We start from the raw sequence: 25667 nt of genomic DNA, 5'->3' as shown, positions 1-25667 counted from the left end.
AGGTTTTTTTTTCTTCAAAATACATTCATCGAAATAAGCTGCGCGTTCAGTTTAGGTAGCAAAAAAGGAGATTGAGCACTATGCGCCAACGAAATAATTTAGTTCTGGGCAATACATTGAACATAATTATAACATCGATGATATCCCAAATATCCAGTTTGAGCTCTGGTACGCTTACATAAATAGCTGCATGTGTTCGCAAGTATGCTCTACCAAAGGAATCGTGTGCCGCTCAAAGGACACTAGCTTAAGATTTGGTGATGGGCTCTTAACAGACCTAAACAATAGCACCCCGGCGAGACAGAAGGTTTGTGCAGGCCCAATTAGCCATAGTCGCTAAACAATTACAGAACAGAAATTAATCTCAATATTGTGGTAAAATTCGGTCCCTCTTATAAATTTCCGGTAAGTCGGGGTGTTGTAGGGTACTGCTAATCATCAAATCTTTCCATGTTTATGTTGATTCACGACATTCAAATAATTAGACTTATGACAGTTGTATTTATTAATGTTTATAGCACAGACTGCTTTGTTTCTTTCTCGCTACAAAGAAATTAGAAAACAACAAGCCCAGTAAACGTCAAAATTTATGAGGAACTAAAGAGAAAGCGATGTTTCCGTGCAGTGCCCTATGCCAACGTATACTATGAATGATTTGTTCTATGCGGGGATTTACATCTGCGCGTTATTTCCGCGAAGCTATCAAAATTTTTATTTCTCCTTGAAATTTTAATCCGTCGAAACTCCATACAAATTTTCGTGGTTTTGTATAAATTGGAATTGTGGGATTTTTTTAGAATTTCTGCAGACAATTGTTCATAATTTCAACGGAAAATTCTTTTGAATTACCATAATTGTACTTCAGAGTTTTTCTTCAAAATTTTCCCAAGAAACCCTTTGGCTTTCCAACATGAGGAATTTCCACTGTAAATTCTGTGGAATTTCCAGGGGCAATTCTAGAAATTTTAACAAAAAATCTGTGAAATTTCTTTGGGAAATTTTGTTTTTTTTACGGGAAATTCGTTGGAATTTTCGAAAGGAATTCTTCGGAGTTTCCATGGAAGGACTTTGTCATTTCCACAGGAATTTCTTTGAAGCTTTCTCGTGATTTTGTTTTAAATTTACAAAGAAAGATTTTCGGTAATTAATGGATATTCGTAATTTCTACTAAGAATTCTTTGGAAATCGTTAAATCCTTATGAATTTCATCCAATTTATTTAACTTTAATTTCAACAGATAACACTGAATGAAAAATTTGACGCCACAATGCAAATAAATTCCAAAGGATTTCCAGCCAAACTGTAAAGAACTTTCGAGGAATCTCCTGCGGAAATTAGGAAGCACTTTTTTGAGAAATTTTGAAATATTTTTCATAAATATTACGGAAATTTTTCAGTGGAGAATTCGTTGAATGTGTTATGGAAATATCGAATAATTATGGACCATTGTCAGTTTGCAAGAGGCGGTAGTTAATATGGGCAAGCATGTTATTAAACTGCTTCTGACTCCCACTTGAGAAGGGTAGGAAATCTAATGTATGAACTATCTGCTTATTATTTAAAAACATCTAAGAACACGAAGGTCCTAGGCATTGGACATAATAGAAAATTCAAGGGGGGCAATAACTTTTTTTTTAACTTTTCTATTATAACAGTCATAACACAGGAAGTTTACCATTTTCGCTCGATCCAACTGATGTATTTAGTTCGCAAGTTGGCGTACCAAATATCCATGGACGACTTAAACATTTCAAATGATGTACATCAACGCTCAGCCCTGACATAAACAATCTAGAAATCTTGTAGGATTCCCAAAATCCTTAACAGGCTCAGAAAACTATAGGTGTTGCGTTCGCCGTACATAGAATGTGAAGCACGACCTAGATCTTTTAATGCTTCATTGATTTGCTTTGAACCTAGAATACATTATAAATAAAATATTGGATGAATTTGTTAGTTAATTTCTTTTTCTTACGTAAAGCTTTCAAACGGCGATCTGACCACAACAAACTAACTTTTTGTTTCTGGTAGAATGATGATGATGATGATCATTTTAAAAAGTCAGCTCTTCATCCCAGTACAATTTAGGGAAAAGTCGGGCAAGATGGCCATCCTAAGCGGTAACCCTTGTAAAATAGAGACACTCCTTCAAATTCTGCTGATTTGTCCATGAAACACCTTTATGATGACCCGTCTCTGACATAAGTATCAATAAACACTGATTAATAACGTTTCAGTATCTTATAATCTGGTTTTAAAAAAGGTGTTTTTATGATTCCTATATTTACCATATGGGGCAATATGACCACCCCTCGGGGCAAGACGAGCATGGACCAAAAACTATATCAAAAGTGTGCTAAATTTATTTAGAATAGGGGACACATTTCGTGCACTTCAATGAATTATGTTCAAATGATGCTTTAAAATGTCGTATTTCATGTTGATTTCTCGACAACTGGCACTACGACAATATCAGAATTTGCCTAAAACTAATTTTTATTGTTAAAACCATATCCTTTCAACCGTCTAAGACGAATTAAGTACTCTCCATTTAATTCCACCAAGTAATTTTCGATATATTTGCAGATACGTATTTCGACCTCAACTGTGTGGTCGTCTTCAGTGTCTCGTACCACTTTGCCACCATATCCTTTGTTTTAAATCATCTCTGATTCACACTGAAACTATTTTGATCATTTTTTAAATGCATCTAAGTGTTTAGGTTAGGGTTAGGCTACTCTTAATCCTGGAGATGACCTTGTTCCTATACAGTTGGCAATACCGTCCCAGGACGACGTATATCCAAAGATTTATATCCTATCGAACCTAATTACTTTGAATCTCCTCAAATTGTTATTGTATATAGGCTATAGTTATATAAAAGCTTCGGTAAATGAGAAATTCAATTGAATTATAAGAAAATTCGAATTTCAACTAAACCATCTTCAAATCAATATTACAAGAACAAATGAGGTTGTCAAGGTGCATTTTTCAGTTGTATAGCCGTTTTACATTATTGTAAGGGATAGTTTACAATAATGTAAAAGGTAATTGTAATATTGATTGTAATAATAATGTGAATATAATGCTCACTTAAGGCATAATTAACGTTGTCTGTCTTGCCCCATATGGCAACCTTACCCCACTTTCCCCTATTTGTCGTAAATTTTAAAATCAGTTAAAAAAATTTGCAACAAATTAACTTATAAGAAAAAATTTAACGCGTATTTTCAAATAAACTGTCTGGGAAGTCAAGACATTTTCTTTTAGTTACCTCTCCTTAAAATCTAAGAGTTTTACCGAATCTTTCTCCAATCTCAAGAAGCCCACCGTAATAATTGAAATGCGCTGCATCTTTTAAGACTAGTTTTAGTTAGAAAGCTAAAGATCATACATTTGATTTGGATAACAATTACTCACAAAACTCTGGAAAAACTTGAAAATCTTAAAGAATTGATCATTTGCTGATATAGTCCGTTGCAAAATCAGGACTTGTTAGAAAATCTGCGGTAACCTAACAATAGTAACCAATCTTTGCCATTTGAAACAAAGACCATTTGGCCAAAATTTCATGTTTATTCAATATCAAGACAAGTTCAGTATTTTACTCGAATTTTCTTTATTAAATCAAAATCTTATAAATAATATGTTTAAATGATGTAATATCCTATTCATTTACATCGTTATATGTTACAATTGCCCGTAGTTCAAACACTTTTTTTTATCTATTGCGTTTATTTGACAGGCTCAGGCATGTATTACACTTAACGGAGTCGATGCTCTTTATGATATTTACGTGAAGTGGCCTGTGCAATACATAAAAGTCTTCTCCATTCAGCTCGGTCCATGACTGCACTTCGCGAACCACGCAGTCTACGGAGGGTCCGCAAATCCTGATCGATCCACCTTGCCCGCTGTGCACCTCGCCTTCTTGTTCCCGTCGGATAGTTGTCGAGAACTATTTTTACCGGATTACTGTCCGACATTCTAGCTACGTGCTCGGCCCACCGCAGTCTTCCAATTTTCGTGGTGTTAACGATGGATGGTTTTCCCAACAGCTCGTGGTTCATTCGCCTCCTCCACGTACCGTCCGCCATCTGCACCCCACCATAGATGGTACGCAACATTTTCCTTTCGAAAACTCCCATGGCCCTCCACGATGGTCTTCCACGAGCATTGTCCAGGTCTCGTGTCCGTAGAGAACTACCGGTCTAATAACACAGCTCAACAAGATTTTGTCCCTAACACCAAATAATGTGTCCCTAATAGATTTTTGCTCGCTGAATCCGAATCTGACTTCAGATTTGCTCTAACACGTCGAGATTTTGAGATATACCTCAATAAATGTCGTAAAATCAATGATTTTGAGCGTTTTGGAACAGCCACCGTTAACCCTATACAAATAATTACTAGTCAATCAAGGTCCAAAATGGATCACAAACATCTTATCTTTCGAAATGTGATGCATTTTGAACAAGTTAAACATAAAAAGTGTGATTTATCTACAATTTTAGTAAGTAAAAGTCATTTTAAAATATGTTTTATGCAAGCCACCTCGAAGACTTGTATACAAGCCTGGTTATATTCTGTAAACGGTTTTGAGAGGAAAGTAACAAGAATTCAATATAATATTTTGTCCAAGTAAAAAAAAATATGTTTTCATTGAAGTAAGTTCTATTGTATGTAAATATGATATTGTATTTCCTCTGGCGCGGTAAATTTTCAATAATTGCTCAAGTGATGAGGTGTATTTACTGTCAATTGAAGCTCCTTTATTATGTTCATTCGAATAAAGCAAGTAGGAGAACTGTACGCAGTTCTATACATTTTGATTATTCCTGCTATTTATGATCATTCCAATATTCCTATGATAGAAATTTGGGCGGAAAACTATCAATTAGCAAAATCAATCAACGAATCGATAAGTTGCATTCGAACGTTCTTGTGTATGATTGCATACAAGCTGAAGCGACGTTGACGGCTACGCAGCAGAAACCGGAAAACGTCAACAACCTACTCGTGCGTGGGGGGCTTTTTATTTGATTCGCGTTGAAAATGCTGCATGGATGTTGCAATAATCCCAATGCAATCTCTTTTATCTATGGTCAGTTTATAACAGCGAAACGGGAAAAAGTTCACTAATTTTATCAAGCTTTGTTATGTTCTGAGACGCAAAGTAATGCGCAAGAAAAAAAAAACACTTGGCTTCGCTCCACTTGTGTGCTGTTCAACATGTTACAGTTACCCGAGCATATGGTTAAATGATCCGCCCAGTGGCGTACCCAGAAAATTGGTCTGGGGGGGAGAGGGGAAATTTCTTCTAAAAATGTTGTCTTTAGGGGGGGTTTATGTCCAAAACCACCCCCGTGGCTATGCCACTGGATCCGCCAATTCTGCACTCTGATATTTCTCTAATTTAACAAAACAACGGCATGAATTAGGACATTAACGATGTAGTTACAAAATGTTTAAGTTTCAACTTTTTTTTCCGAGTGCTGGAATGTATTTTATTAGTCAATGTGGGATGTGGCTTGAATGCTCTGGTAGGCGATCTAGTAGAGGATTTGAATTTGTTTAAATTGCAATCCGATCTGCTTCCTTATTGATTAAAAGAAAGGAACTTTCTTGATCATCATGTTCGCACTATATTCTAGAACAACACAATTGCAATTGGATTACGTGTGGTTATTGGAAGTTGATCGATTGAAAAATCGAGCAGAATAACATTTTAGGAGGAGGAGAAATGTTGAGCATAAAATGAAAGAAAAGTATATTTTATTAAAAATCGAATGAAACATATATTTACAAACTGACTAGTATCTCTATACTTCATTCAACATTTTCATATCCCAGTTCCTCTGGCCGCATGTTGTTGAATTGTTGGTGGCTTCGAACTGGTGCTGATGGCGTTTGCATGCAAGTTTTTTGAAACGGACTTGCATGGAATGTTTTTAAATTAAATTTACTGAACCTAAATTCAAGGAAAACCGAATAGAAAACAATTGTAACGTGCAAAGCTGATGGAAATTTATTAGATCAGATGTGCTTATACCGTTTCGGGAATTGATTGACCTTTAATTATGTTTATATGCTTCATGAAAGTCCTTCGAAAAATGCCAATTTCTTCAAATTAGCGGTATTAATTTAGCTATATCTCAAAATTTGGACGTATAAGACCATATCTGAGGACAGATTCGGATTCAGCGAGCGAAAATCTACTGAAGACACATGAATTGGTTCTGAGGACCAGCAAAAAGATAAATTTTGTTCCCCTGTGTAAGCGTTTTGTAGATAGTCAGTTTGGTACGGCGGTGAACTCTATTCGATCGGAGCGTTTTGCGGAGTTCAAAACATACGATTTACTGTCATGATGCGTCTCCGAATTTCTCTGCTGGTATCGTTATCGGCGGTTACCAGTACACGAATTCTTCAACCACCTCGATTTCGTCACCACCGATAGAAACTCGTGGTGGGTGGCTTACATTGTCCTCTCTTGAGCCTCTTCCTATCATGTACTTAGTCTTCGACGTGTTGATGACTAGTCCAATCCGTTTAGCTTCGCTTTTCAGTCTGATGTAGGCTTCCTCCATCCTCTCAAAGTTACGTGCCAATGTCGTCGGCGAAACCAAGTAACTGGACGGACTTAACTGAATCGTACTACTCGTGTCAATCCTTACCCTTCGTATTACTCCCTCCAAAGCGATGTTAAATAGCAGATATGAAAGACCATCACCTTGCCGTAATCCTCTGCGCGTTTGGAAGGGACTCGAGAATGCCCCTGAAACTCGAACTGCGCACATCACCGTCGTCACATCACAAGTCGATAAATAGATGATGTGTGGGCACGTTGTATTCGCGGCATTTCTGCAATACCTGACGTACGGCGAACACCTGGTCTGTTGTAAAGCGTTCACCCATAAATGCCACCTGGTACTGCCCAGGAACTTTCTTTCTTGCGATTGATGTTAGTCGGCGGTATAACATTTGAGAGAGTACCTTGTAGGCAGCGTTCAGCAATGTGATTGCGCGGTAGCTGCTACAATCCAGCTTATCGCCCCTATTGTAGATGGGAAACGCTACACCTTCCATCCACTCCTGCGGCAGAACCTAATACTCCCAAACCTTGACAAGACAATTCCTTGTAGGTGGTATTGAAGTGTGTTATACCTCGATAGTATGCCACATTAGTCATTTCTTGTTTATAGGGCATCTGAGGCCATCAGACCAGCTCGAAGGCATTTGACCAGTCAACTGGTCAGTCATAGGTAATTGGTAAAAAAGGAAAAAAGTAAGCTTCCCGCAAAAAAAAAAAAAATGGGCTGCTTTTATTATATAGGGGGAAAGACGGCTTTGGCAGGTTTTGTTCTATTATTGGCAGGGAGGTTTTTGTCGACCAAATTTTATGAAATTTGGCCACAATATTATTTGATATGCAAAGAACGTTTAGGCCAAATTTGAGCCTAGTCAGTCATAAAAAAACCCTGCCAATAATAGAACAAAACCTGCCAAAGCCGTCATTCCCCCTATTACCGATGAAATGCGTTATGCCTTATGATAGGATGGTATTTCTCATTGAAGTATGTTGTTGATGTAGATGTTATTTTGATATAAAAACCTTGATTTATCCACCGTGCTTTTCTCATGCATTATCAAAATAGTATTTTGCTTAGTGTACAAGAAAAGCAAAGAAGCTTATTCGATATCCCTTTGAATTCAGCTCAACTTTGATAAGAATAACTTCGATCGATCAAATTGTATTCGTGAGTTGACATTTTTGTTACGGTCAGCTTTCACGATCCAATTGGGTACCTTGCAAGGATCATTCGTTGCATACTGCTTGTGATTATCGACTGATTAATTGAGGGTTCGCTTGCTGTGGAAAGGGTTGTCAAATGCACTGCAATGCACTTACACCGTGAACAGAAATCCGAATGAGCTTGTTTCCATTTTCAGAACTCAAACAAAGCAACTGCTTGGCCTTGCATTACGAAGCGACCGCGCGCTCCTATGCTATAAAATTCAAACCACGCGCTTGTTATATCTATGGTCGCCCGTCACTCAATATGTGGTGCGCGCTTTTGAACTTTTCATGAGAGTGAGAGCGCCAGAGAGTCATCTCACCCACCGCAAAGTGTTCTTATGCTCGGCAGTTTTCCTCGCCAACCAAAAGCTCACCCCGCCCGTACATACTTTATGCTGTTGCCACCCACCGTTGGTTGTTGCGATGGAACCGATTCAGACTTGATTTATGCTGCTGCATCGGGCGAAAGATGGGAATGGCGTGAGCAAAAAACAGCTGTTTGCCAAACCACTCATGCTCGCGAGCACCTTTGCTGCCGCTGCTGCTGATGACGGGATTGTCCGGGTGAGTGCAATGCCTCCGTCAGGTTGCATACGATGCGATGCCTTACCATCCAACTACACTGACTGGGCTCCTTTGCGCTCTCGTGCTGCTGACGACGGCGGCGGATGGTTCACCCAGCAAAGCGGAAAGCGCGTTCAAACCAAACAACGACCGACCACAAGAGCTGAGGCTCGATGACTATGCGTCAAGGGGGCACTGCTTCAGTCCATATCGCTACGTTCGACCGGGCAGTTCGTGAAACCGCGCTGGGCAGCAAACGCGCGTGATATAGAACAGTTACAGTTACAAGTCTCTTTTTTACAGGGGATATATTTTTTGTAAGCACTGTGCAGGTGGGAAGGGAGAGCGTGCAGCTTTGCGTTTTTCATACAAATTGAGCACTTTTTATGGCGACGTTGGACAAAACGTATTTTTAAAGTTAATGAAAACTGGAACGGTACCGTCTGTTTCTGTTTTAGTATTGTTTGAGAAGAACGAGTTCTGACAGCGATAAAGTTCAAGTCGTAGTGTAGATCATCATGACGACGCCGTGTTGAGCGGGTCTATCCAGGCTTCAGATATAGCAATAACAAAAGTTACAACAAAAGAGCGGTCTGTGCTATATGTGGCGAATATAATGCAAGTTCGATGATTCGTTCGAAGCAGCCACAGATGTCCAAGAATAGTTGTAGCCCCCGCTGGAGAATAACATCGTGATCAAACCTTTGTGCAGTTGGTGTTGTGTATTAGAGGGAAGCTATTGATCGAGTCTGTCTGCGCCCGCTGTGGAATGGATTGGATTAGTGCACTTTTTGTCCAGCGGATTGGGTATTGAAGCTTGTGTCTTCTGGGTGTTCCACGGCGTTATACAGCGCGAAAAACCTATCCATTGAAATAGTGAGTGAGCAGAGCATTTGAAGCGGAGTTTGTGTACAAGTGGATGCATGTGATCTATAGGATTGGAACAACAAACAGCAACACTCCAACTGGTTTGTGACCGAGTGTTACCTTTTTTGGACTCAGAAGCAACAATAACAAAAACCTACGATCGTCGTCTCAGTAGTGGTTCGCGATTTGTGAATTAATATGCCTCGTGAGTCAAGGCTTGGAAACACGAGACCAAAAGTGGAGCTGCGGGTGAATTGAAGTATCGAGTGTGTAGTACAACTCGCGCAACATAATACATGCAGTTGGCGCAATATCAAAAAGGTGAAGCGAAAAGTTCAAACGTGTTCACGACGGCACAGTTAGTGTGGCGTCCGTCCGGTCGACCTACGCCGTGGCTTGAATGTGTTGCGGATTGGCTTTGGCTACAGAAGTGCAGTAAATACATGCAGTAAACGAGTTTTCGGAAAACTGATGAATTTGTAGGGTGACTCCAGCTCCAGTGAAGGGCAGCATCAGGCAACAGGATCTGCAACAGACAGCTTTTTGCTGTTTTTATAAGTGGGTAGGTGTATTTGATTGTTCTCGTGCATAAAAGGTTAAGAATTATATAACAATATATCAAATTTTTTGTTTACGTAGATTTTATACAAAACTTATGCACCCAAAAAAACTAACATTTTTTGTATGATATCATAGCATTCTGCAAGTTTTTAATACGAAAAATGTAAGCTGTTTATACAAAACTGTTATATTTCATTGCAATGAATGTATTACTATCTTCAATATCTATACAATGCAAAATTTCATATAGATTTTGCACAATCTTGATGCAGAACTGTATTAAAATCTGCCATCAGCTAGTTGGGTGAATTTACATCGATTTGAAACAGAGTATGCAAGGGGACTTCATCCCCTTTTCTTATTCCCAATACATAAAAATCAATAGTTGAAAATTGAATAGTTTGACGCGGTTTTCGCACGGACTATCTGAAAAACATACAAATTAAGTTCAGATGCGTAATAGTAATTAAATTATGAGTGAAATGTCTTTACTAGTAATAAAACGAGACAGTACTATCTCATCTAATTTTATAATTTTCCTAATGCAGCTCGTTAAGCAAGACGAATCTCTGCCTTAGAACCCCTAGCCCTCAAATCCCAATATAATTCCGCATGAACATGCGGCAAATTTAGAGGTGTTCCAGGCTTGTAATAGACAAGTGACTACTAAGGACGTTCCGATACTTCAAAATATCGATATTTGATTCGATACGATTACTTAATCCATTAATCATTACATTATTCTTTACTTAATCAATCTACTTCAAGAGTGTGCCAGTCCAACAATAATCGGCGGGTTCGTCATAGTTTTAACCGGTAGCGACGGCGTTTTCGGCATGATACTGACCTCACTATTTTCCGTTCGCTCAAAAAAATCATCTGAAGTTTCGAGAAATTTGCTGAAATTCCACTGACATTTTTTTTCTGTATTTCTTCTCGGGTTATTCTGATACTTGACAACAGAAAACTCTCTCTTCAGAATTTCGACAGAAGTTTTTTCTATTCAATTATCAAAGAAAATTCAGAATTTTCACAATCCTTTGGAATATTATTAACTAAAAGAACGAAATTCTAATAATCTTTCACGAGAAATTATCTTTTTGTTTCACATGACTTTTGGCAGGAAATTCTTTTCGATTTTTACGGGCATTCTTTAAAATTTACGATAAAATTTCAATCAGAAAAAAGATTCAAAATTTTCATCAGAAAACCGGTAGAAATATTTAAAGGAAATTCTCATTACTTCCTACGGGTCATTCTTTTGCATTTCGGGTGGAAATTTTTATATGTTTTTGAATTCTTCTAAATTCTTATTTCCAAAAATCTCTTCCTAATTTCGAAAGATGATTTATCTAATTTATCATAGGAACACATCAAATATATAACTGAATTCGCGTAAGCGGCATGACGATATCGAAAGCAAAAATATCGATACGACCGATATATTGGAAGCAAAATATCGATACAAAAATATCGGATATTGAAACAAAAATATCGATACTCCGATAGTTTGTAAGGATAGTTCCAGCGCTATTATTGACCATTTGAAAAATCTAGAGCTCTCGGACTTGACACATTGAGGATGGAAAGCAAATACCATGCTTTTGCTTTATCTGTTGGTTCTCTGTACAGTTATGATTGTTCTGGTAAATCATGCTCATGCTCAGAACGCAATTTGATTAAATTCAATCAGATATTGTTATGAAAAAAAAAGATTACTTGAGCTGTACAATGGTTCTATGGAGTAAAACATTGCGATATAGGAATGGTGACAGTTCAAAGTAATAATCTGGGCAACCACCGTCTGATCAGAAATCATACCGATTGATCGCCATGCTATCATGGATGAGGAAATTGTCGGAGAAAACTTTTTTTTTCTAGAGTCGTCCTTCGGGTCAACCAGGGAATCAATATTCGGGCAACCTCTAACAATATACTCTTTATCATCAACAGAGTTTGTTACTGACAAACGCACCTAGCGACAAACCTTTATCCGAACTCGAGCGCAATATGACAAGAATCATTTGCTTGCATGCTCTTATATTTCCGAGAATACGATGCTAATTTTATAATCATTGTTCGATTCTCGAATATTTCCATAAAAGCAGAAACTATGATAGCATTAAACCGAAATTTGCTCTAGAAATAATGAAAAATAACGGGTTGAAAAGTTAGCAACAAGATTGTCTTCTTTTTTGTTGCTGACAAAATTTTTCGGATCTTTGTCATTATTATCTCCGACAAAAACAAAGCTTTGTCGTTGATTCGCTTTTGTCGCTTGTTTCGCACGCGCATTCCAGAAAAATTGATTCCCTGTTCTTAAATATATAGTTTGAATCTCGAAAAGCTAAAGGAATGAACGATTGACTATAGTGTTTTTGGACAGAGAGGACAATTATTAGTTTCCATTGAAGTACTGTCAGATTAGAGGAATTTCCGTTATTTTAAATAATTTCTTTTCCAATATATGTTGTCTGCGCAACACATGCCAATAAACTTTACTATTGAAACATCTTTCAATAATAATTGCATGTGACTTCTCTAAGGTCCATGTTCAAGTCCTTTTCTCCATAATTTCTTTGTTGAAGATATTGACAAAAGGAAGATGCATGCTCGCTCAGACAATGCTACAATTTTTCGAAGATGATCATGAGCAAATGTTTTGCGAGGATCAGGCCCATAGACATATGACCCGGTCAGCAAACGATATTTACGGAAAAATGACCCTTTCTGCCAAGCACTTTCGGCCAAATGACCTTTTCGGCTTATAACAGACGAGTTTTTCGGCCAAATGGTCTGTTCGACCAAACAACATATTCGGCCAAACGGCCAATTTGCGGCAGAACGACCCGTTCGGCTTAATGGCCCTTTCTGGCAAACGACCTTTCGGTTGTATGTTGCTTTCGGCTGAATGGCATTCTTGGCCTAATAGCAGCCAAAATATAATCATTCCCATTCTTCATCTACAAATCTGTATACCACCATCGGGGGTGACAATGGGTCTGGAGGGTGAGAATGGATCATCGCTCTCACCGGCACTCAATGGTCGGATTCGTCAAATTTCACGACATAAATCGTTAACTCGAAAACTATCAGTGCTAGAGTTTTGACGTCTTCAGAAGAAATGATCTACAAGAAAAGATCTATTTCTGGTGTTAGCTGCCATTAGGGTGGCCCTTTTGTGATTTTTTTGACAATCTTTTTTTTCAACCTTTTGGGTTAGGAGAACATATTATTCTACAAAGTTATAGAGAATTTAATTCTAAGCATTTTTGCCTAATAAACATTTATTTTATCTCATGTAGGTAATGTTTTATGACAAAATTACTAAATTTAGCCACCCTATGCCCCGAAAAAAAATGTTTTTAGCTTCCACTTTCACCAATTCAAAATATTTTCAAAAACCAAGCATCGCTTCACGGTCTTTGGAAAGCGCATCTTTTGGTTACATAAGATGGTTGATAGCTTCATTTTCAAGCGTATTATAAGCGTTTTTTCGTAGAAAAGTGATATTTTTCTGAGCATTCTACTGCAGCTAGTAGCAAATATTAGCAAAAATTTCAATCGTATTCTGAAAGTATACATTTAGGCTCATCAAATCCATGTTATTTCATTTGTCCATCTTTGTCCACTTTTGTTTGATGATAATATTAGTTTTGTACGAAAAATAAGGAACACTTATACCATCTTTAGGATTTTCCCAATATTCGGTAGAATAAAAGACAGAAACACAGTCTTCGACCAGAGGTCGTATAGACTGAACAAATAGACAACGGACAGGACACATAATACTCAGTGGACCGGTGAAGAATTTTTCGATCACGAATAGTTCCCTTGCTACCGGGGTGGGAATCGAATCCACGTTCCATATCACATGCGTCTAGACGATTGACGTCGCTAACCGCACGGCCACAAAGCCCACAAAGAATCGTTCTTTATCTAAAATATTTAAATCAACTCGTGTGGAAAAGTAGTCAAAAAAATCATTTTGACATTTTAACCACTGGACCGATTTTCAAGGTATATAAGGTACATAAAATGAATGCTCAAGAGCGCTACTTTTGACAATCGGTCTAGTAGTTCAAAAGTTATGTTAAAAAATTTTTTTTTTTAAATTGTTGATTTTTTCGACCACCCTGGATCGAGATTAGTGTATCGGACAAAATAAGAAAAGTGCGTTTATTCATTTTCGAAAAAGAATGTTTCTACTAAATATAAACAGAGATATGGTATATGTGTTTTCCATGGAATAGCTGATTTTTCATACAAAAATTAATATGATTTTCAAACAAAAATGGACAAAGATGGACAAATGAAATACCATGGATTTGATGGGCCTGCATGTATACTTTCAGAATACGATTGAAATTTTTGCTAATATTTGCTACTAGCTGCAGTAGAATGCTCAGAAAAATATCACTTTTTCATGAAAAAACGGTTATATTGTGCTTGAAAATGAAGCAATCAGCCATCTTATGTAACCAAAAGATGCGCCATCCAAAGACCCACTATGGGGGATCCCCATACAAGCGAGCGGTCAAAAATAAAATTGGACTTTTAAAGTGATTTTCCACTTAGTTTTAGCTGTGTATGGTCGAAATAGCATGAATATACAATTTCCAACCCCCTTTGGGGATCGTCTATGAATTACGTAATTATTTTTTTCATAGGTTCGATTAACGTGACAAAGCAAACCTATTTGGGAAGTTGAAATTTCGTGCGTTTTCTTAAGGAGAAGGAAGGGGCTGTACAAAAACTAAGTTCAGCAATTTATGGACATTATGGCGGCGATCATGTTAAATGACATTAATTTCATGACATTCCGTGATATTTTTTGTTCTCACTCTCATGCCTCACAATTTGTATTTAGAACAATTTGTTTGACAAAGTACTAGGATCTGAAGGATCATAAAGCATTAAATGTTAATCAAATAATCAGAATTGAAAATAACTTTTGAAAAGGGTATTAGCAAATTAGAAATCGCAATCCCATGACATTTTTACGTGTACAAGTTATTCAAAAAATGAGATTAATATATTCTCAAAAATGTGGACATTCATTTGTGGAATGTAAGAATGCTCCATTCTTCCGAAAAGCAAAATTCTTTTAATTTAAATAACAACACTATTTGAATTACTTTTGATTTGTTTTCATGATTTCTACAAGTTATATACAGCATCATTCTTTTTCTGTGTCAAGGTTTAAGTCTTCAATGATATTTTCTTCAATTCCATCAACGATGGAAGATGAGATAAATTCATCTAAAGTATTAGAAGATAAAGAACTTTTGAAAATCTTCAAATATTACAAAATTACGCATGGCATAAGAATAACTAAGTGAAAATTTGTTTCCAACGTCTCCTCGTTATCCAAATCGAGCTTAAAATGGATCTGATTCATGTAAGGCACGAAGGAAAATGTCAACATTTGCCTCTCTTGATCATTTTCTTGCATTATGAGTTCTAAATTTCTTCAACTGTTTATATTGACTTTCCGCTGGTTGTTCAGCCAGTGAACCTCAAAGTGTAGATGAGTGAATAAATATTTCCCTACCATTAGCCAGACATTCATGAACACTAGCAGGAATTTCATACGCTCCGTTCTAACTAAGATATTGTTCGTCTTTACTTTTGCAATAAACATGTCGGGAATTATTGATTCCAGGAGATTTATAAATATTTACATATTATGAAATCTCATATTTAGTTCTCCATCAGTAGCTAATGAATAGCTCAGAAAATTAGGTTTAGAGAATGACTCAAACCACTCAAGCCCCAAACGCATTTCAGCGGAATGGCGACGGAAACAGTAAAATTTGACAGGAAATATATGAGCGAACTGTTAAATCCTTCCGTTACCGTTGTGCTGCATTGCATTGGGGGTTTTATTCATTACTCCTTTGAAAAGTTAATTAAATGAGCTCAAATGGTTATAAATAAAGTCGAAGTTATTACCAATAAATGTATTTTGACCATACCCTTTGAGCGCATAGTTCAGTCTGACCCATTTTCAATAGGAAACGATGGGACTAGATTTCCCGTCGAATGAAACTTGTTGCGAGAAAATCGGACACAAATAAGTGTCTAAATGGCGATTGCGTTCTTTTGCGCACATACATACAGACGCGCATGCACACACATACAGACATCACCTCAATTCTTCGCGCTGAGTTAGTTGATATATACCACTAGGGGTCTCCGGGCCTTCTATCAAACATTCGTTTTTGGAATGAGCATTAACCTTGGAGTACGAGAGAGGCAAAACACGGTAAAAAACAAATGAAAAAATCAGAGTGACTTAACTCTGTTAATTGCAAATACTGGCAAGAAATTCTTTCAGGACATTTTAGTCGAAGCTTTGTCCTTGATGTGTATCATAAAAGAACCCGGGGATTCCTGAGGAAAAAAAGTTCTTCACTATCAAAGTTGAAAATAGCGTCGTTTTTGGAAAAAAATATTGCTTCCGCATTTTTTCAATTTTTTCACAGTGTAACCATTAGTTTTTGCACACCATTTAAAAAGCTTATACAATAACCTTTGTAATGATGTATTAACATTGAAGAAAAAATATTTCAATAAATAGTTGAAAATAAAATATTTTTTCAGAAAATTTGCTAACTTTTTTACCCATTTCTGACTTTGCCACCTTATATCTTTGGAACTAGTGCACCTAGAGACTTCAAATTCAGAATTTCTCTTAATTAGAGTATTGACAATGGAGAGAAAATATTTTAAAATAATTCGGAAGACATGACATTTTCGATTAATGACCGCCCGAAATCCTATAGTGAGACCGTGAAGCGATGCTAAGTCAGTTTTTGAAAATATTTTGAATTGGTGAAAGTGGAAGCTAAAAACTATTTTTTTCGGGGCCACCCTATCTAAATTTAGTAATTTTGTCATAAAACATTACCTATATGAGATAAAATAAATGTTTATTAGGCAAAAATGCTTAGAATTAAATTCTCTATAACTTTGTAGAATAATATGATCTCCTAACTCAAAAGGTTGAAAAAATTGATTTTCAAAAAAAAAAAAAAAATCACGGAAGGCCACCCTAGTGGCAACTTACACCAAAAATAGATCTTTTCTTGTAGATCATTTCTTCTGAAGACGTCAAAACTCTAGCTCCGATAGTTTTCGAGTTATCGATTTATATCGTGAAATTTGACGAACCCGACCATTGCGCGGCAGCCTGGAGGTCGGATAGCAAAATCGTTCAAAAAGGTCTCTTTATATTCAAAAAGGTATTTTTATATTTTTCTACAAGCATTCTAAGTATTTGAAACAATGACCCATTCTCACCCCCATTTGACCCATTGTCACCCCGACAACGGCATACAAATCTTGAAACATAAGCAAAGAATTATGATTAATAAACTTTGGTCTATAATTGTTGCTGCCGAAGTCCGTACCGAAGGTGATCAACAAACTCCTGTAACACTTCGGCCGTCCTAAAAAACTTTGTTGTTTCCATCTGTCGGAAAATATGGAAAATATGGTGTAATAATATAGTGACCACTTGAAGGCAGTAGATCAGTACAACATAAATTAGCTGAACATAAAAAAGTAGTTGGCATGAGAATCAGCTATTTTACATGCAAGCATATTTTCTCGCATCTCTGGGAATCCGGCTCTGGGAATCGAACCCAGCCACCCTCAGCATGATCTTGCTTTGTAGCCGCGCGTCTTACCGCACGGCTAAGGAGGGCCACTTTTTCTCATATTGCTGTTGAAAGCCATTTTTGGCCGAATATACCATTTGGCCGAACAGACCATTAGGTCGAAAGGGTCATTAGGCCGAAAGGGTCGTTTGGCTAAGGTTAGGGATTCTATATTAAACGATGGGCGAATACATCTCCAGTCGATTTAGCAACGCTGTTACTTTTGTAAACAAACGCTGACAGCACTTCCCGCAGCTCTAAATGCTGGAGCTCGTACATGACTTTGCATTTGATTACACTTTTCGATTATGTTGTCTATCCTCCAATATTGCATTATAACTAAAATAAAAGTACAAATCAGATAAACAAAACACAATTCATAAATTAATATGCTACTACTTGAGAAAATAAAACAAATTGTTCCACTAAACCTTCTTTTTCAGCAAAATCGCAATACCTTTCAATCTGCAACAATCACAATGTTCATTTGGCTCAGATTTTCACAGTTCTCAATGGTCCAGTGGCTCAAGATGGCCGCTTTCACATATATCTGATCGTAGGATTCCTAACTAAGGTCTCTAGCTTTCTATTTGTGTTCAAATCACTGCGTAATGTTGACTTGACAAAAAAAGTTATGAACGGGAGACACTCCCCTACTGCAACTGCTATGTTCCACGATCACAATTCAGACAAAGATTTCGGAAGCTTTTCACAGCAAAACAATACTAATAAACAACAACATTTTGATTTCAAAAATGGCTACCACTTTGTGACAAATAACATCGTTATACTGTTCGGGAATTCAAAAATAATTTGTTCGGGAGAGCTCTAACGCGTTCGGTAAAAGTTTATTTATGCCGTATGAACTTTAACTTTATCTACCGAAGAATGTCAAACGGATATTTTTTTTTACAAAATTATTAGTATATATGTTCTACATATACTGAACAGTCTGGAATTTCTTATGTTTACCGAAATGTTTCGTCAATTTCAACAAATTGATTCGTTCGCAAAAAATTGTACGCAAAATTTGTGTAAAAAACTCACTCATTTTTCAGGCACTTGATCGTAATCGAGTAGCTAGCGACAAGTTGCATTCGTCGAGGAATCCTGTTTTCTATTGAAAATTGATCAAATCGAACTATGGGTTTAATATAATGTGGCCAGATATTTCTTGGGCCAATCCGGGACACCCCATGCATTTTTTTTATTTCAAAGCATATTAAATTGTTCCAAAAACTTTTTATTCCCACTATCTTACAACATGATACAAGCCACTCAAAAATTAAAAAAAAAATGGTTTGAGAAATATTCCACAATCTCGTGCTATTAGCGGCGCCATCGTCCAAGTGTATTATGTTCAGCAGTTCAATTTCGCCTTCAATCGTGGAAACTCTTCAATAAGCTAAACATTCTGTGCTGGTCTTGTCCGTTGATTTTCCGTATTTAGAAGTGCCGCTGCGACCACCTATTAGGTCAATTGTCCGATGTGTCAGTTATCGCAAGTGTTCGGTTTGAACAACTTTTAGTTGAAGAATGTGAAATTATTTTGGACGTGTCAGACGTTTTCCTAATTTTCAGATTTATAGATCTTTGTGGATTTTGGGATGCTGCAGATGTTACACATTTTCTAATGTCTCATTTTAACCAGATTCTGTGGCTGACTTAGATCCTTTCGACTCAGATCATTGTCACGACCCTCTAGATGTTCCCACATTTCCAATACCCTCTAGGTTATTTAATTGTTTTAGAATTTTAAGATATCTGCATTGTCCATGCACAACTTTTAATAATCCTTCAGAATGCTCGTATCAATTACCTACTTGTAATACTTACGTTAATTGTCTAGATTCTACTATCCAAGAACTATGGAGAATTTTCATACAAATAAATGGACAAAAATATTTTTTCAATAAAAACTGCTTCTATGCAACTATGGCAAGGAATATTTTAGGACTCTGTATAACCCTTCGAATCAATATGGTCAATACTTAGGTATGGCAGAATTGGTCAACATTTCAACAATATTTCTCCAATGTAGTGCTCCAAAATTCCGATTCTTTTATCTAGGGTGCATAATTCTATACAATACGTAAATTAGACAAATTGGGAATAGACAATTTTTCGATATCTTTTCCCCATAGTGCCAAGTCCCCCTTTTCCTTCTGCTTAGACGGATCTGTTTCCTACTTTCTACGGATGTCATAGATTCTGCAGGCTTTGCAGATTCATCTTGAAATGTGGGACGTTTTTCGGGACGCATGAGAATGCGGGACATGTAAACTGAATCCGGGACTGTCCCACATAATCCGGGACGTTTGGTCACTTTAGTTTAAAAGTTATGACCAAAATATTAATTTCACAACACCCTTGTGGCCCGAGGTAAACAACCCTACAGGGAAGTAAGAGGTGTTTTGGGGGATCGCGATGTGGTTTATATGCAGGCCATCTATGCCTTTCTTGGCTCGTCTGACATAAAAGTCTAATTCCCCTATTTTTTTTTTCTTTCTCGTTTTTGTTTTTGTTTTATTGTTCTGTGTAATACGAAGCTATGGCCATCTGAAAGATGCTCCCTGACGAACCACAACTCGAACCCGACGCTACGCCATACCGTTATTGACGTCAAATACCCGGATGAGCAGCTGTAATACCTCAAACCTGAATCCCAACCTAGTCCGTCCTGAAATTACGCAATCTAACCTTGTGCTTTTCCGATTTGCATGCAACAAGTTGCGTTCGGCAGATAATCTTACAGTGAGAATTAATAAATGCGAGAACTGAGACCTATTCATCTATTAGTGTTATTTTGAATTGTTCCTTCATGCTTCTGAACCGAGAACGAGAAAGGCATCTCACCGCTAGGTGGAATAATTAGGGTTAATTCTGAATTTGGTTACTGTATTACGTAACGATTTCTAAACTCCCCCCCTCCTAGTAGACGTTGATAAACTTTTGCGTAACTCCATCCCCTATCCTTGAAGTCTACGTAGAATTTTCCAAATTTTATAAAATATCATGTGTGTTGTGAACAATGCGTGCTACGAAATAATATGGAGATCTACGCGTTTCCAAGCTGATACTATTCTCCTCTTATTCAACATGCAAGGAAGGTCGTGTGATTTATATCGCCACGGAAATTACCTTCCGCTCTCTTAAAAATCGACTTCTAGGTATACACAAAATCATCATGCCTGCGCCGTATCCTAACGGAACTATTCAATCTATACTTTCGCCTCTAATTCTATCATGAAAATGTAGGTACGTCTAAGTTTGGACAATGTTATTGGCATTTCCATATCATAATGAATTCCTTGTTTTCTTGCTTCTTTTATCCTTTTCGTGCCTTCATCAATTACAGCAAAAGTAGTGTTTATGAAACATAAAACTTAACCTCTCTGAATGTGATGGAGTGGCTAAAGTGAGCGCATCCAAACGCCTTTTTTGTTTTAGCTTCGAGTCCTGTTACAATCACCCCATTTTTATAATTTCTAATCGAAAATTTTCCCGAAAGATGAGTAAGGCGTAAAAATTATGAAACGAAAAAAAATGATTTTATCAATTATTCATCAATTCGTTAATTTTCCAGGTTCGATCTTTTACCTCAAACTACGAAAACTCCTTCAGCCCGAAAATCACCGAAGCCCGATTTCGTCTAATCAAAATGAAAGGTCGAACCCTGGTATTGCCGTCACACTTTCACTATGCTCATAAAATAAAGTCGCGAAGTTTATTTGTGAGTGTTTCATAAACCGGGTCTTCCCGATTATCTTAGGGATAGAATGTTTTATAAATTTGGTGCAAGTTTGAGCAGTGTTGATTAAAGTTATTTTTTATGCTTCAAATACTGCTGTTGGTAGCGAGGACTAAATACGCTGCGTCATTGCTTATTATCACATCTTGTTGCTCTTGTTGCACATCATTAGCTCGACAAATGAATGTGGCCCTAGCTTATGAGCGTCAACAACGGCAGCAAAATAAATCAAACCGTTTTGTTGGGTTTCAACGAGATTGGTCGAGGTCGAGATTGTTAGTACAGGTTACCACCCAAATAAATTTTCTTTCCATGTTTTTGAAATCAAATATGTTATTACTAACTTCAAATCCTAGATATATCGACCTCCCTCGACGTGAAATATTGCCATTTTGGGTGGTTGTGCGCCATTGTCTTGCCTTGTTACCAGGACAATTTTTCGTCGATTGCTTTAGGGTTGAATCACCATGTGCTTCTGGGACTACCTTTTCAGCGATGTATTGCTTGCGGATTGTATTGTCTTCTGTCATACACAGAGTGTGACCATATTACTTTTACTTTTTGCCCCAGGATTTCTGTTGCAATTGGAATTAGATCGCACCGCCGATGAACCCACCCAAGCATCTGAGATGGTAAACACCTGCTCAGCCGTTGAGTGTTCTTCTCTGAACCCCAAATTTTGCTGACGTATAATAGTACAGATTTTATGTTTGAGTTGCATGTACGGATTTTAATGTGTTTGCTAATCTGACTTCCAAATTTTTCTTGAGTTTGTCTTTTTGATCTGCCCATCTCTGCCAGTTTTGGTGACTTCGTTTCTCGCCGTTCGGCTGTTACGATATAGAAAATTCGCAGTGATGTTCTGAAACTTGTAATGTTAGGATCTTTTGTTTGCATTGAGGTTTTTTTTACGATGATTGCTTTCGTTATTTTTTGTCTATATATTCATTAGGACAACTATTTGAAAAGTAGACACTGATTTTCTACGATTTTCTTGCCACATGCTTTCTAGCCACATGATATATGTATATATGCATAACTAGCAACTTGGGTTAGTGTCCATACAGTTAATACCTACTGTGGATGCGTTTAATGGATACTGAGCTGCGAGCCAGAAAAGTCCCACTTGAGCTATGCTCTGCTAGTACAGAGAAAGACTTGTTACTATAGAAGAGTGTCTTGTGCTTATGTCTATCGATTTTGTTGATATGCCAATGTCAGTGCAATGAAGTATTATTAGAAATATGTGCTTCCGTTATGCTCCGTTATGCTGTCGATAATTTTATCGGGGACAGCCTTGTGGCTGAGGATCGTCCTTATAGACCAGGTATAATTAAATTGTCATTAACTTACCATTGATAATAAAAATCAGATAAAAAAATACGAAAAGATATTGTTTGAGAACCATTCCATTTCAAATTTAAATGATGATAAATTCATATTTATTCTAAAAGTTAACCAATTGCAGAAAACAATACTGCTTTAAAAATGTATTTCAATTCAGAATTATTATTTTTACTTTTACCGGTATCGGCTCGATTTATATTACGTACACTAGAGCAGGTTTTTAATTTTTTAAAGGTATATGAAATGGAAATATTTTAATAAATAACTGGTTTCATTTGGAACAAAAAAAGCTTTGAGGCGAATGTTTGATAGTTGTGTTTTTACTGATTGCAACTTTCCACATTAAACGATTAGCAGCAAATGAGCAGATTTGATAGTTACGTCCCATCCATGTATTTCGTCTCCTAACGGATAAATTCTGTACTTTCGCCGCTAATTCCATTATGAACAAGTTTGGAAGATGATATTAGAATTTCCATGTTATTGTTGAACGATATTTTTTTCAAATTAGGAACAGAACCAAAAACGCATCAAATTGCATATTTTACTTAATTTACTTTTAACTAATTCACGCATCGTTTGATGCTCATAAGGATACACAGATTTATTGAATAACTTATTGATAAAAACCAATTGTATAATGATCTTGATATCCGCCACCAGCCAATATCAAAATGAACACTAAGGTTTGTTGTCAATTATATGATACGACTATATAACTACGATGCCAGGAGCTGCGGATATCTGTTTCTATTTCTTGAAACTTCCAAAATATCAACTCCCTGTAGAACTCATGGAATTAACAAATTTGTACGACACGTAGTCAATTCTTATGCAGCATGCAGCCCCATTATCAAGCGCAATTTGCATAATTTAACTTACTTTCAATTTAGAAGAGATAAGTGTAAGGTAGATCCTTTTTTGCTATGGGTCATCAGCGGTCTTTGAAATCCACAGTTGACTGCATAACATAATCTGAGGGATTATAACTGTTCCTAATTGGTGCTTTGGAAAAGCTGAGTGCCGATTCGTTACTCCCCTTCGGTTTCCACAGTACGTAAACAAAAACGTACCAACAGTAGTCATCCAACCAGGTATAATAAGGAAATTTCCCGTTGTTCGGTTGGGGTGTTGCCTAGGTTATTATTGTCATGTAATGCCACAAACACCCTCACTTTGCCTGTGCGTCCTTGCGTGTCGATTCACGTGAACAGCGTAGAACAATCGTCCATTGAAAGTGAGAAGCTGCCCGATTAGAAAACTAATCCGAGTTTTTTCCATTCAGCTATCGGTGGTCTTATACTTGAACGCCCAACCTCAGTGGGTCGATTGAAATTCATGCTCTTTTGCAAGATAAAGCGTTTACCTACAATAGAATGTCACGCCATTTATCGCCACCTTTGTAGCAGCCCAGTCGAATAGAAAACGTGCTTTCTGCCGTGGATGGTTTCTAGTTATTGCGACTATTTGGTGTTGATTCATTACTCCCGGCATGGCTAATGAAACAAGCACGCCAAAAACTGCAAAGCTGCCCGTGATTGGCGGACGGTTAACTATTTGAACAAACTGCACTTTAACGACTCTGGCCGATATCATATGGGCGCTGGGTATGGTGCCAACCATGCGGTGAGGCAAACCCCATTTCACCAAGCGGGGCAATTTGCGCAAATCACATTGGCCAGCAGGTTGGCGCGGCAGCTCTCCCATACGAGTTGTGGGTAGATGGTAGCATAAAACTTCATGTGGGGTGGTGAAATGATTGTTGTTATTTTTATAGAAAAAAATAAATGGATTTTCCAATCAAAATGGATACAAGTTTAGTGGTTGCTTTATTGAGGTAAGCGTGCTAATTGTTGGTTTCTATATATAAAACAATGTTTGCTGTTTGCAGTGGAGTTCGTTTAAAAATTGCATTAATAGAATACTTATGAATAACGACATGTCGTACATACGGATTTCATTCTGTATGTCAGCCAATCCTGTTATGCAACAAACTACATATGACGTCTAATATATGCATTAGGATAGTTCAAATTTCAACAATGTTCGGAAATTAAAACTCCCATATGTCTATCAGCTTCTATTTGATGATTTGGGAGTCCTGACAGAATTTCCGACAATTTGGAGGTAATTTAATAAAAACATGTCAGGCCGATACAAATATTTAAAAACAATTAAAAAAAATATTTTGAGGGGGCAACAAAAAAAATCGGGAAATTTTGAGGATTTTCAAAACATTCTTTAACAAATCCGAGGAGTTTTATTGATTTTTTCCATTTTAATATTTATTTTTTATTGTCCCCCCCTTGACCTTTCGAAGACCAGTAGGACATAATTTAAATTAAATATTTGTAACGGCCTTATATAGGATTTTATATGAAAAAAAGTATTTGTTAAAGCTCTCTAGTTCAACCCCAAACCCCAACCTCCATTTTTGGGAGATATATAAACGCAACCAAGCAACCAAGTTTACCAAAACAAAGGTTGGGGTTGAATATTTGAACTCATGACTGTTTGACATTTGTGGCAGAATTATGGGAGTTGGAGGTTTCAAATATTTTTGAAATTTAAACTGCTCTAATTTGTATCTGCATCATGATTCTTTGGTTCAATAAATACTTATTTCGTCACTTCTATAATTTCTAATGTCTTTAATTCCTCGATGCCTTAATTTCTTAATTCCCCAATTTTTCAATTCTTTGATTCTTTATTTCTTATTTCCCCGTTTTTTAAATTCCTCAATTCTTTAATTCCTTAATATCTAATTCCTTAACTACTCAATTCCTTAGTTCCTTAATTTTTTAATTCCTTATTCCTTATTTTTGATTCGAAGACGTTTTTGTCTCTCTTTTATCATTGTTAGTTATCTAATGGAAGCGATTTATGCGAACCCTGTTCTCAACCCTCATACCATAATTTCTTAATTCCTCAATTCCTCTGTTCTTTAGTTCCTTCATTCCTTGATTCCGTAAGGTCCCAACCCGATCACATAAGCGAACTGGCACAACCTCACACAACCCTACTTCATTGAGCGCCATTGCTGATGAAGCAAGTGTGTAGGAGCCGGACAATACTAAATACTCATCCTACTTGGTTGGCATGTGTACAAAAA

General features: G+C 37.0%; 1 protein-coding gene across 1 annotated transcript in view; it reads left to right on the top strand.

Moving 5' to 3' along the window:
- Window positions 1-8579: 8579 nt before the first annotated feature.
- LOC134213169 (uncharacterized) overlaps window positions 8580-25667 on the top strand; it is a 319429-nt gene continuing 302341 nt past the window's right edge. Inside the window, exon 1 of the mRNA XM_062691850.1 lies at window positions 8580-9794. The gene's annotated coding sequence lies outside the window, so the exon portion shown is untranslated. The remainder of the gene's footprint in view (window positions 9795-25667) is intronic.

Source organism: Armigeres subalbatus, chromosome 2, assembly GCF_024139115.2.
Source record: "Armigeres subalbatus isolate Guangzhou_Male chromosome 2, GZ_Asu_2, whole genome shotgun sequence".
NCBI classification, from domain to species: domain Eukaryota; kingdom Metazoa; phylum Arthropoda; class Insecta; order Diptera; family Culicidae; genus Armigeres; species Armigeres subalbatus.
This window is presented reverse-complemented; position numbering and strand designations above follow the sequence as displayed.